Below are 12,804 nucleotides of genomic sequence, written 5' to 3' on the forward strand. Positions count from 1 at the left end.
GCATGGGTCTGAGCCACGTCTCCCTCAAACACTCATGCTCATACACGTCTGTGCTCCGAGTTACTCGTACTATTTATGAAAGCTCACTGACAGAGCCGGGTGATGTGGAGCCCCTCCTCCCCACCGGTTTTGATGAAGCTCATTTCTTGAGGAGATTGAGTTTTCTGGAACAAACCACCTGTCCCCCGAGTGTGGCATTGCGCATTCTAGTCCCTTTCCATTTCGGAGGAGATGCTGGCTGAAGCTGAGGCCAGTCTGTGGGTGGCTGGCAGATAGCAGGTGCCCATCTGGGACTGGAGTCGCGTCCCGTGGAGGCTGCTGCTCACCCCTAAGCATGGGCAGCTTCCTCTCACAATGAGCAGGCAGCAGCCTATGGACACAGAGTGGGATGCAGGCACAGGCTGCTTCGTGCGCAGCTTAGGTGCAGGCCCTGGGCTTGGCTCTGGCATCAGAGCCTAGTACGTGGATGGCCATGGAGAGGGTGGGGGGGAGCCAGGGCCTTAGGCAGGCTGGAAGGGTGTCAGCTGGGCCACCCTGTGTGGAGGGGTCCCAGCCTGACCCCCCTGTGAGGAAGACAGTCTTGGTTTGGCTGATGCGTTCTTTCTATGGGTTGGGATGCTCTGGCTGCCGACGTGCGGGCCCCCATGCCCACGGGACATGCTCTTCACTTGTTCTCATGAGTCCCCTAGTGGAACAATAGTCCGGAGCTCTGTTCTGGTGCTGCCCGTGTGCCCCGCGTATCCCTGTGTGTTTCATGGCTCTGAAGCCGCATGCGTTGACCTGAGTTTTCCTTCCTGCACTACACTGATGGCATTTGCTGTGGACATTGTGACGAGTCAGGAGACTGCATCCCACCCTGACTTTGGTTTTCATCTTGAGGCCCTGGGCAGCCACAGAACTCCTGGCCCTGTTTGTCAGACATAAAGCCTTTCCTTGGCCGTTGGCTTAGGTGGCCGGCAGCCTGGCACTGATGGTCGGGTCTCAGGACCATCTCAGGAACAAATTTAATCTCCCATAGAATGCAGAGTTCCTTGTAATCCTGTCCCCATTACGGGTAAATTAGGTGTTAAGTCCACTGCATTTTGAGGAGCCTGAAAATGGACTGTGTGTTCAGGGTCCATCACCACTTGCTAAAACACATAATGAACATTAAAATTAAAGCACAAGTGTGTCATCTTTATTGAGTTAATTTTCCCGAAATTAAATTTTGTCATGAATTGACTCATTTGTACCATGGACTCATTCTTGGACTGCTGTTCTCTGGTCATAAAGCCTTTCCTATCTTAGAAATTGGGGGTATTTTTATTTTACAGGCCCAGTAACCATGAAATTGTATTGCATCTTTTGGCAACGAAAATGCAAAGTGATCATAGGATAGCAACTGGTAATCCCTCTCCTCTAAACCAGGGCCATGACAGGTTTTAGGAGCTCTGTAACCCCTGCGAGGCATCTCGTGGGATATGTGTAAACGAAAGGTTATTAAGAGCCACCTGTTCTGTCCCAGACCCCAAACTAGGTAGTGGCACAAAAGTGAATGAGAAAGACATTAGTACGCAAGATCTCAGAGATCACCGCACAGTTGGGAGACGGCCCCTGCTCCCTGGGCCAGCGCATGGCACTCACCACAAGTGGTGGGTTCAGCAGTTACTTGAAAAATGTGACAGAGGTACTGATTTATTTATTTTTTTACAGGGACAGAGAGAGGGATAGATAGGGACAGACAGACAGGAACAGAGAGAGATGAGAAGCATCAATCATCAGTTTTTTTCGTTACGACACCTTAGTTGTTCATTGATTGCTTTCTCATATGTGTCCCTGAGCTTTCTTCTTTGGAGCGAGGCACATTCATTAACCCAGGACTCAGTGTCACGTGGGCCCTTGTTTCCTTGTGGCAGGAGCAGGGCAGAGCAGGGGGACAGGGAGGGCAGCAGACGCTCACAGGTGGGCTCTCCCCTGGAGCCCTCACCCCACATACACAGCTTTTGGGAAATCTTTGTTTGTGTCCACTTCCTGTTGAAATCGTCTGAGCGGCAGGTAGAAAGGTTTTTTCTCTCAGTTGTCACAAGAACATTGTTTTAAGTTACATTATGTTTGCACCCTCAAGGTCAGCAAGGCTGCCCTCACCACGCAGTCCTTGTGACACCATGGCTTAACAATCGCAGTGTCCTGTAAGGATTGGAACCTGTCACAGGCTTTCTCACAGTGGGTGTTCTGACCGTTTGCAGTACAGGGCATGAGAGCCGCTGAATTGGAGTGAGGGCCTTAGGCAGGGTGGCACCATGTGGTCTTGGGTCCGAGGATGCCCTGGTCGCAGAGCCTGTGGTTTCCTGACATTTCTGCTCTGCAGGAGCAGAGGGGTCTGAATGTGCTTTAAGCAGCGGCAGGGGAAGAGGCCCACCCAGGGCTCATGCCACTGTGAGTCCACTGCTCTGTGTCATTATTCCTCAGCAGCAGGGTAGTGGTGTTGTGGCCAGGGCTCAGGCATCGTCAGCTGCTCGACCTCAGGGACCTTGTGTGAAATGATGTCCTTCTCCATTTGGAGGACTCTGGGGCTCAGGGACTCTGGAAAAAGACCCCACTCGAACAGGACCATCTGATTTCTGTGTCCTTGTCTGCTCTATCCATTGTTAAGTCTGAGGAGCCAGAGACTCCTCCCTCCCGTCCTCAGACCCCTCCCCTTTCTGAGGCAGGGCTTCTGCTGGTCCAGGACTGCACTCCTTGGTTACTCGGGCTGCAGGTTAACCCTGGAGCCTGCAGTGTGCTCCTGGTGGTTGGGACTTGCTGGGTGGGGAGGGCAGCCTGTTCTCAGGGCCCTGCTCTGTGACACCGTTGTCTCCAGCCCGGGAGGTGGGTCTACCTGCTTATTTCCTGCGCTGTGGTGGGGGTGGGGGCACTGCTCTGGGACCCTGCACCTAATAGGAAGGGTGTGGCATCCTAGGGCTTCCTGTCTGCAGCCGAGGGAGGGTGTGGGTTGGCCCTGACTTCGCTGAAGGGAGAGTCTGCATAAAAAAGGTAATGGCTTTTCTCTGAATGATTTTCAGACACTAGCTTCTTGCTCTCAGCTAATGAACCTGCCCTTGTGTACTGAACCTCTGGTCTCCATACCAGGTGTTGCCAGGAAACCTCAGGTCCTGTTGGCCACAGGAGCTGCCTGCCTAGGTCGCTGGCACAGGGCGGGTAAGCAGCATGGTGATCAGGAGCTCCTCCCAGGGCACCTGTCTGATGCATCAGCTAACAAAGTAAGCAGCCACACACAAAGAAGACCTACCTGTGCCTCAAGTCCATGTTGTTTTAAATTATATCGCATATTTTTATTTCTTGAGTTGAGTATTCAAAATTTGCATATACATATGCAAATGCAATTTAATCAGCCCATCTAAACTTTCAGCGTTCAGCTGCTGAGGGCTCTGATGGCAGGCTTCCTTCTAGGGGGCATGGGGGACGCAGCCCGCGTGACCTCAGTGCCAGGCTTTGTTTCGCGGCTGAGATGAGTTTCTGATTGTTCCACTTACCCATCTGTGCCTTCCACTGAATGAATCCTGCCTGTCCTGTTGTCACTCATTTGATTTGTGAGAGGCACTGGGTAGAAAGTGCTGGTGGGTCACCCCCTCTGGACCTGCACCTGGGCTTGGACCCTGACTCCTCGGCTTCTCCCGGAGTGGCCCTGGGCGAGTCTGTGGGCCTGTCTGGGCCCTCGGCCCTCGGTGCAGAGCGGGAGGGCCCAGTGCCAAGGGCTCGCATGTGGGCATTGTTTCTTTGGGAGTCAGCATGGGCCGCAGGAAGCCATGGCTTGAGCCTTAAATCTGGACCTGCGACGCCCCAATGATGAAGAATGTGGATCATGGTACTAGGTGCCCTCACACAGGGCTGTGCTCTGTCCCCTGATGTCCTGGAGAGTCTGGTCTGAGAAACCTCTGCCCTTGCTGTGTCTCTGCTCGCTGCCCCTCAGAGGTCGGCTGCTCATGTGATGCTCTTTCAGAGCCTCTGAAATGCTCCTGGATGGCGTGGGGACATGCAGCACTGCCCCGCTTGTCTCTGGAGCCCCAGGAGTGAAAGCGAGACCTCTTGGAACAGAGGGGACAGCCTGCAGGGATACTCAGGGGGAGGGAGGAGTGACGACCTGCATGATAAGCTTTCTTGAGCCCCTGGAACTGTTGGGCAGCACAGTCCTGGCAAAGCCGGTGCCCCTCTAGCCCAGCCTGCGGAGACAGAGGGCGGGAGAGGGTGCCCCTCTAGCCCAGCCTGCGGAGACAGAGGACGGGAGAGGGTGCCCCTCTAGCCCAGCCTGCGGAGACAGAGGACGGGAGAGGGCGCTCCTCCAGCCCAGCCTGCGGAGACAGAGGACAGGAGAGGGCGCCCCTCTAGCCCAGCCTGCGGAGACAGAGGACGGGAGAGGGTGCCCCTCTAGCCCAGCCTGCGGAGACAGAGGACAGGAGAGGGTGCCCCTCTAGCCCAGCCTGCGGAGACAGAGGACGGGAGAGGGTGCCCCTCTAGCCCAGCCTGCGGAGGCAGAGGACGGGAGAGGGTGCCCCTCTAGCCCAGCCTGCGGAGACAGAGGACGGGAGAGGGTGCCCCTCTAGCCCAGCCTGCGGAGACAGAGGACGGGAGAGGGTGCCCCTCTAGCCCAGCCTGTGGAGACAGAGGACGGGAGAGGGTGCCCCTCTAGCCCAGCCTGCGGAGACAGAGGACGGGAGAGGGTGCCCCTCCAGCCTGTGGAGGCAGAGGACAGGAGAGGGTGCCCCTCTAGCCCAGCCTGCGGAGACAGAGGACGGGAGAGGGTGCCCCTCCAGCCTGTGGAGGCAGAGGACAGGAGAGGGTGCCCCTCTAGCCCAGCCTGCGGAGGCAGAGGACGGGAGAGGGTGCCCCTCTAGCCCAGCCTGCGGAGACAGAGGACGGGAGAGGGTGCCCCTCTAGCCCAGCCTGCGGAGACAGAGGACGGGAGAGGGTGCCCCTCTAGCCCAGCCTGCGGAGACAGAGGACGGGAGAGGGTGCCCCTCTAGCCCAGCCTGCGGAGGCAGAGGACGGGAGAGGGTGCCATTTGTGTGGTTTGTTTCCTCAGGTTCAGCAACTACAAAGGAGGCTGGAGGCTTCAGGCATTTTGTCTGTCACAGCCCTGAGTGTCAGGGTGTCTGCAGGGCTGGCTCCTGATGGAGGCTGTGGGGGAAAACTGTCCCCTGCCTTTCTCCTGGCTTCGGGAGTAACCAGCATGCTTTGGTGTCCTTGGTGCCTATAGATGTTTCACCCATCTCTGCCTCTGTCACCATATAGCTCTCTGCCCTTATGTGCCTGTGTCCCCATTCTGTCTTATTTCGAGGATGCCTGTCACTGGGTTAGGATTCTCCCTTGTCCACTGTTTACCTCACCTTCACTACATCTGCAGAGCCCCTGCTTTCCAGTGAGGTCAGACTCCCAGGGCCCCGGGACTGGGGGTGCCCTGGCAGTGGTGGCTGCACTGGGGAGTAGCTGCCGGCCTCTAGGTGCACAGTAGCACTAGCCGGGCCTGCTATGTTGGTTGACACGACACAGGCCAGTGCTGCTGCTCTGTGCCAGGTCCCTGTGTCCACTGTGCTGCAGTGGACACAGGACCAAGGACGTTGGCATCCCTGTCGAGTGTCTGCATAGACTGAGCTGTTTGACTCAATATGGTTAAAGTCAGGAAGGATCAAATGGTTCAGTGTGATCCATTTCACCTGATGGCATTTTATTTTAAGTACAGAAATGGTAGTACGCTTTCAAGAAAAAAAATTACTTTCTTACTGATGTGAATGCACCATATTAAGAAACCACCATGGCTTTGGGGCCAACCTGGCCCTGGTCCTGCCCAGCAGTGGGTAGAGCTGGGCCTCTGTGCACTGTCACCGTCACCATGAGGTGGAAGCTGGAACCCTGGGCACTGCCGCACTTGGAGGTGGTCACTGCCACTCTCTTGTCTTCCTTAAACTCGGGGTCTGGTGCATTGTGGTGTCAGGAATAAGCTCCTTTTAATTAAACTTCATGAAGAATAAATGTTAACTCTGAAAGTGTCTTTAATTTCTTCCCTGCAGCTGACAGTGTCTTTTGAAAAATGTGCTGTACACTTTAATCTCTGTCATCACCAAGAGCCATTTTCCAAAGATGTATCAATGTTTTCTTAAGCGTGGGCGTTCCCAATTATAAAGTAAGGTTATTTTTGGGTCTGGGTTTGGTTCCTCACTAACGTCAGTGAAAACGTGAAGTGTCCCAGCTCCATCGTCAAAGCCGTGCCAGCACAGGTGTGGTTCCCGCTCAGCTGCTGGCCTTCTCCCCGGAGCAGGTGAACGAGGCCTCCGCAGGGGCCTCTGCTGCCAGGCTGGGCTCTCGAGGACCTGCGGGCGCCAGAGTGAGAGGGCAGTGCTCTCCGGGACTCCTCTTTTCACTGCTGTGCTTCTCTATGGAGACAGAGCAGAGCCTTCAGTTAGAAGGGCTGGGTCATGCAGGAGACCTCAGCTTTCCCCTCTCAGCCCTCTGGCTTAGGGGCTGAGAGGTTGAAGGTCTCAGTGTTGCCATGTCCCCATCTCTATCTAGGGGAGCTGGGAGAGGAAGGCGTCTGTGCTGCTCCGCCTGGGTCCCTTCCCTGGGTGGAAGCCAGGCTCATCCTCTTGTTTCCTGGGCCAGGAAGCAGCTGGTTTTAGTGTCCTGTCTTGTCCTCTGTGAATGTCTTCAAGTGCTTAGGCAAGGAGACTCATGGACTCTTCAGCATGTACTCCTGCTTGGAGAGCCTGGGCCAGCCCGCTTGTCTGTCAGGGGCAGGTGGTAGAAGGATTCTGGGGACAGCTGAGCCCCATTTGGGACCCACTGAGGAGGAGGACCTTGGACACATCCTGGGGACCATGCCCAGTGGACATAGGGATCTGGGCAAAGTACGTCACACTGCCCTGTGAAGTGTCAGACAGGACAGGATTTAAGTGCTGTGGTTTTGTTGAGCAGAAAAAAAACACCCCAACTACATGAAACAACCTCAAGGTCAGCTCGTGCTCAGTGCAGGAACGTGTGATGCCCTTGAGCCCATAAGTGGGCGGGCAGCAGAGAGGACTGGCCTTCCTGGGTGCCGTGAGACATGCAGGTGCACCTTAGCACTGTGTGTCTGTCCAGGACGTTGGTGGCAGGAGGGCTGTTCCTAGATGACTATGGCCTGCCTCTTCTATTCATCCTGGCACAGAAGAGGTGAACCTCGTGGGGTACGGAGTGAGCAGGGCTGACAGAGGTGGGCACTGCATCCAAAAGGATGGACAGGCCTTTCTACCCTTCCTTTCCTGGGACTTAGTGACCTCTAGGCTCCATGCACCCAGAGTCCATGGAGGCCGGGTCCTCAGGCTGCCACAGGAGGCCACCCTGTCTTCTGAGCCCACAGCGGGAGGTTCCTTGTGTCCTCAGGGATCGGACTGCAACAGTCAGAGATGCTGGAACCAGAGCCCTGAGAAGGACCACAGCCATTTATTCAGTAGAGTGGAGTAAGCAGGCTAAGACCATGCACACCCAGTGCACTATGCTCAGCTCTGACCTGTTAAGGCCCCTCTGGGTCTGCTCCGCACACGGAGGGTGCCTCTAGTTTCACCTCCCTGCGCACACTGGCCATCTGCTTGTCTGGCCTTCTGTTTACGGACAATGCTTTGAGCACGTGTTAGGATATTTGGGTCAGGCCTGCTGCTCCAGTCTAGACATTAGAAGACCAGTGAGAACTGCCTTCAGCCTTGGGGTGTCCTTCAGTTGAGTTGGGGGCAGAGCAGTCAGTAGCAAGCGTTAGGCAGGGACAACCAGTGGGTGGCTTCTCTGTGCAGGAGGCAGGCAGGCTCTGGGGTCTTGGTTTTTGTTTTCTCAGCCAGCCAGCAGTGGGGGGGGGGCTTGTAGCTGAAGGTGAGGTGCCCATTGGGGTACCAGCTGCCTTCTCCCGCAGGACACCTGCTGTGTGGCACCACTGGTCTCAGGCCAGGCTGTCCTCAGGTTAGGTGGTCCCTTTGTGTGGCCTGCCATCGGGCAGAGGACCCAGTACCCCAGTGCCCTTTGTCCCCCTCTATAGGCACCACCGGGGGCAGTGAAGTCAGCCTGCTCAACCAGGGAGGGGGACCAGGACACCAGCCGTCAGGAGGGGGCTCTTCCCATGTGGGCCTTGCCATTGCTGCACGCTGCAGCCTCCCCTCCACACCACACCACGGGTCGGGGGCTCCCCCTTTTATGGTCTGTACTGGGCTTGAGTAGTCTCAGGCGTGTCATGGTGTGAACACTGGCAGGGGGCTGCTCTCTATGCATGGATTCGTGTTGCAGTAGAATGTGGTAATTGATGAATATCTGTGGGAATGGATATGATTGTGTCCTCTTTAATGAGCTAACAATTTCATGCCAAAATCTCAGCAGTGCTATTGTTTAGAATAAAAGGAGACATGCAAATGAGGCCAGGGCTCAGATTGTGTCGGGAACAATGCTGGCAGCCTCTTTATTGGACCATTAATTAATTCTCCATCAGCCAGTTTCCCTGGGAATGAACTGGAAAAACAATTAAAGTGATACATGAGGTAAGGAGTTTAGAAATTCAAAAGGTGAAGGCAAGAATTAGTTTAATACGTAATTAGACATATTATTTGTGACTACATTTTTTTTTACACATGGTTCATTGAGGCAGTAGGGTCCTATTTTTAGACCTGGATCGCTAGTAAATACCATTCTGGGCTGTTTTTCAACTCAGAAAGGCTCATACATTTTCTTAATGATATTAAGTGGCTAATTACATTGTACATTGTTAAAAAAAAACAAAACCCAACTCCAATCGCAAAGTCTAATAATACAGCCAGAGTTGCAAAAGCAAGTTTTTAGAGTTCATCTGACTAAATTACCTAGTGAAATTCTGGGTGTTGAGACTTCCTTGGAGGAATTTACTTCAAGAATAAACAGATTGACATTATTTTTGTTGCAAATTTGATTCAGAAGATGAGCCTGGAAGGCCAGCCAGCTTTGACGGGAGAGGTCCAGGTGGAAGGGCGCCCCACAAGAGCCAGTTGAGGGCTTCCCTCGCAGTGCTGGCAAGCAGGTGACTGACTCTTTCCGTGTACTGTTGCTGAGGTGTGTCAGCCTGTGGCAGTGTTTCTTTCCGTGTACTGTTGCTGAGGTGTGTCAGCCTGTGGCAGTGTTACCTGCAGGCTCCGCAGCTTGCTCTTGAACCAGTCTTTGCGTGGTGCACACGTGATTGAGTCCACGGGGCCAGACCTCCACCCAGCAAGCACCGCCCCCTGTGAGAGCCCACTGCTGGACGGAGCCAGAGGCGCCCTCAGCGTCCCAGCACTGCTCACTGCACTGCTCCCTGTGACTCTCCCTTGTTCTGTATGGCTCACTGAAGACGGCCCCGCAGTTCCGCAGTTCCGCAGTTCCGTTCCCAGGAGTCACGGAGTATAAATATTTGTTAGGTTACTTACACTAAATTTGAATGCCATACTTAGGTGTTTGTTTTTTTAATGGATAACTTAAAACTCATTTTAGAAGTCAGTCTTCTGGACTATTGAAGAAAAGAATAAAAGTCATAATTAGAAAAATGCCCATTTAAGAAGGAAGCACCAGTGCTCGTTGCTGCCATGGCCCTTAGCACACGTCAGCTCGTGCGGCCCACACCACCCCACAGGAGCAGACCCTGCCTCTGTCTCCCAAGTGGTGTGCTGGGGCTTGGCCAAGGGATGCTCCCGACCAGGAAGCCGGGACACAGCTCAGCATTCAGTCTTCTCAGCAGATTCTGTGCATCTGTGCGCTACTTACTTCTGTTGCTCTTTGGTGGTAGTGCCGGCCACTGTCCCCCCAGCCCCCTGAGGTGCTGGGTCCCCTTGGCCTGTCCTGCTGCCCTCACTTCCTTTTTGCTTTTATGGTCCAAATAGAAATGGGAACCCCTTACCTCAAGGTCAGAGGCGAAGGCTCCAGCCCTGCCGTTTCCACGCTTTCCTTCTCAATAACTGCGCCCATGGGCCACCCTGTGGTTTGACCTGCCAGCCTGGAAGCGCTGTGTCTGCTCTGTGTGTGGGTTATAGGTTCTGGGAAAGGGGAGAACCAGCCAGTGTGAACTGGTAGGGACATGTGTTTCTTCATTTGGATTTCTGAGCCCAAGGAGTCAGTGTGACACAGACCTCGACTTTCCGTCTGTGAAGGAGAGCAGTGGTTGGTCTCAGGTGCGTCACGCTGGGCTTTGTTTGTCTGGCTGGTCTCAGCCATCCTCCCCTGAGACCCGCTCCTTGTACTGGGTTTCGTGCTGGGTGGCCCTGTGTCCCATGGGGCTTTAGGAGTGTTACTGTCTAAAACTTAGCATTTCAAGGTGGGCAACCATGTTGTAGGTGTGGAGGGCTCACCAAGGCAGTGGCATGGTGGGGAGGCCGCCAAGCTTCTCTGGGAATTAGGAGGGACAGGGGAGGCTGCCCAGCTGCTGGGGGCAGCAGGACCCACACCGAAGCCCAGGCCACTCTGCCTCCCACTCTGCAGCTCAGGCAGCTGCGTGGTTCTGGAGAGAGCCTGGCAAACTTTCCTCACGGTGCAGGTGTTGCTCCACAGGGCAGTGCCTGGCCCCACGTTTGGCTGAAAGGGACAGGCACATGCAGCGGCGTGGCTCTCTGCTGTTGGCTCCAGCCTGCTGCTGGGCCTGCTAGTGCTCCCTCTGTACCTTGCCTTCGGTGGCACCTGTTGCACTCACTGGGCCAGGAAGTCTCCACACCTGTACAGGGCTGGCTGTGCTGGCTCCCGCCAAGGGCTGCGTGGGTCGGGGGAGGGTGCCTGGCACTCTGACCTGAGTTACCTTGGTGTCTGTAGGGCGCACTCAGGAGCACCTACAAGTGCTTGCTTGGGGCTGGCAGGGGGGAGAGAAGTGCCCCGTCCTCTGGCCATCCTGGCTGTGCCTCTTGGTGATGTATCTCGTGGGGTTAGTAGGGAGCCCGCTCCCCGACACAGATGGGCCACCCTCTGGTGTGAAGGACGTATGACCACAGATCAAAAAGAAAGCTTTTTGGTTCTCGGGTCAGATTTGAATGTAAAACTGAAAGTTCTAAATTTATTAAAGGCTTTCTCGTGGTTCTGGAATATGCAGTAGATTTCTTTCCCTCTCAATTTTCCCTTAAAATTTAATGCTGCCATAAAAGTGATGAAGAACAAATTATTGCAGGAAAGCTGATGCTGAGACTCCCTCACTGTTGAGTCAGAAGCACAGGCTTGGTGAGTAAATAGACGTAGCCCAGAAAACCCAAGGAGGTAGGAGAGCGTTCTCCGCGGGAACCACACCGCGTAATCCTGTCCTGGGCTCAGGAAACAAATCTCTGTTCTGGGTCCCGGCGTGCCCAGGCCCCTCTGGGCTCACTGTGCGGCCTTCCCTGCTGAGAGCACCGTGGGTCCCAGCAAAGCCATGGGGAGGGACGGTCACCCAAACTGCAGTCAGAGAGGCTGCGTGCGACAGCCGGTTCCTGCTCCTTGTTCACATGTCCCCCAGTGCACCTTCTCACAGAGTTCTGCCCACGTGGTTATGAACCGGATGAGGCTGTGGTCAACACCACAGATGGCCAGGGAAGGACTCGCAGCAGCCAGACCACAGGCCAGCAAGGGGGGCATGATACGTAGAGACGAGACCTCGGTCCTTGTGTCTTGCATGTTACAAGGCTGGGTGGTCAGGGCAAGTGGCGTTTTGTTCCTGTTGGGCCATCATTCCAGGGTAAGTCTGTAGAAAAAACAGAATTAGAAGAAACTGTTTCAGATCTGATGTCCTGAATATTGTTTTTACTCCAAAGCGATAAGAGATACTGGTGCTAGCAGTGCTGACGCCCTTGTCCCTCGTCCTTTGTTCCTCCAGACTCATGATCCAGGGCAGGTGATGACCTTAGTGAGCTGACATAGCAGGGAGATGAGATGGCATAGGTGGTCTTGTTTGTTTTCCTGTGATGTGTGTCACATCTATTAGAAAAACTTAGGAGAACGGACTGGCCAGTGTCAGTGATTTCCAGTGAGAAGTATCACCATGACAACTCAGGAGGTGTTGGAAGCAGGTACCATGGGACATTGTTTCATTGCAATCAGAGCCATTCTAGCGTCTGAGGTGGAGGCTGTGGAGCCATCCTTAGTGCCCGGGCCAACTTTACTCCAGTGGAGCCTTGGCTGCGGGAGGGGAAGAGGCAGAGAGGAAGGAGAGGGGAGAGGGTGAAGAAGCAGATGGGTGCTTCTCCTGTGTGCCCTAACTGGGAATCGAACCCAGGACTTCCACTCACCGGGCCGTTCACCGGGCTGACGTTCTACGGTGGAGCCAACTGGCCAGGACCAATTCTGAGTCTTAACCCTTCCCAGGAAACTCTCTGGAGAGAGGAAGTCTCTCTCCTGCCTCCTAATCGACCTCCATTCAAGTGAATAATTACCTTTTTTATGTACGTTTTAAAAAATAGATGCACAAATTCTGTCTAATGCCCTTTCTTTACATGTTTTAGTGGGAGCTCCTTGGAGGCTATGAGAGCCAGCTCCTCAGGGGTGAGGCAGGGCCCAAGTGGTACCACCAGTTAGTCCTGTTGTCCTGCTGGTCTCCAGGCACAGAAGACCCATGCCACCAGGCAGTCCCTCTCCCATCCTGCCTAATCATTCCTGTTGGCATGTCTTTTGCCTATCTGATAAAGCCCAGAAGCCTCGGGCTGGCTGTCAGGGTTGTCTGCATCCGGCCCACCCCACGCCAGCAGCCTCTGTGAGCATCCAGCCCAGGTAGGCCTGTGCCAGCAGGGAGGGAGCCATGGCAGAGCTCACAGCCTCCTGGAGAAGTCAGACTGCACAGAGCGGTGCCATCAGGAGCCCCAGTGC

General features: G+C 54.7%; 1 protein-coding gene across 1 annotated transcript in view; it reads left to right on the plus strand.

Moving 5' to 3' along the window:
- The window catches only part of TBC1D22A (TBC1 domain family member 22A), a 214,955-nt gene that overhangs the window by 161,514 nt on the left and 40,637 nt on the right, over positions 1-12,804 (plus strand). The gene's annotated exons all lie outside the window — the stretch shown is intronic.

Source organism: Saccopteryx leptura, chromosome 1, assembly GCF_036850995.1.
Source record: "Saccopteryx leptura isolate mSacLep1 chromosome 1, mSacLep1_pri_phased_curated, whole genome shotgun sequence".
NCBI classification, from domain to species: Eukaryota; Metazoa; Chordata; class Mammalia; order Chiroptera; family Emballonuridae; genus Saccopteryx; species Saccopteryx leptura.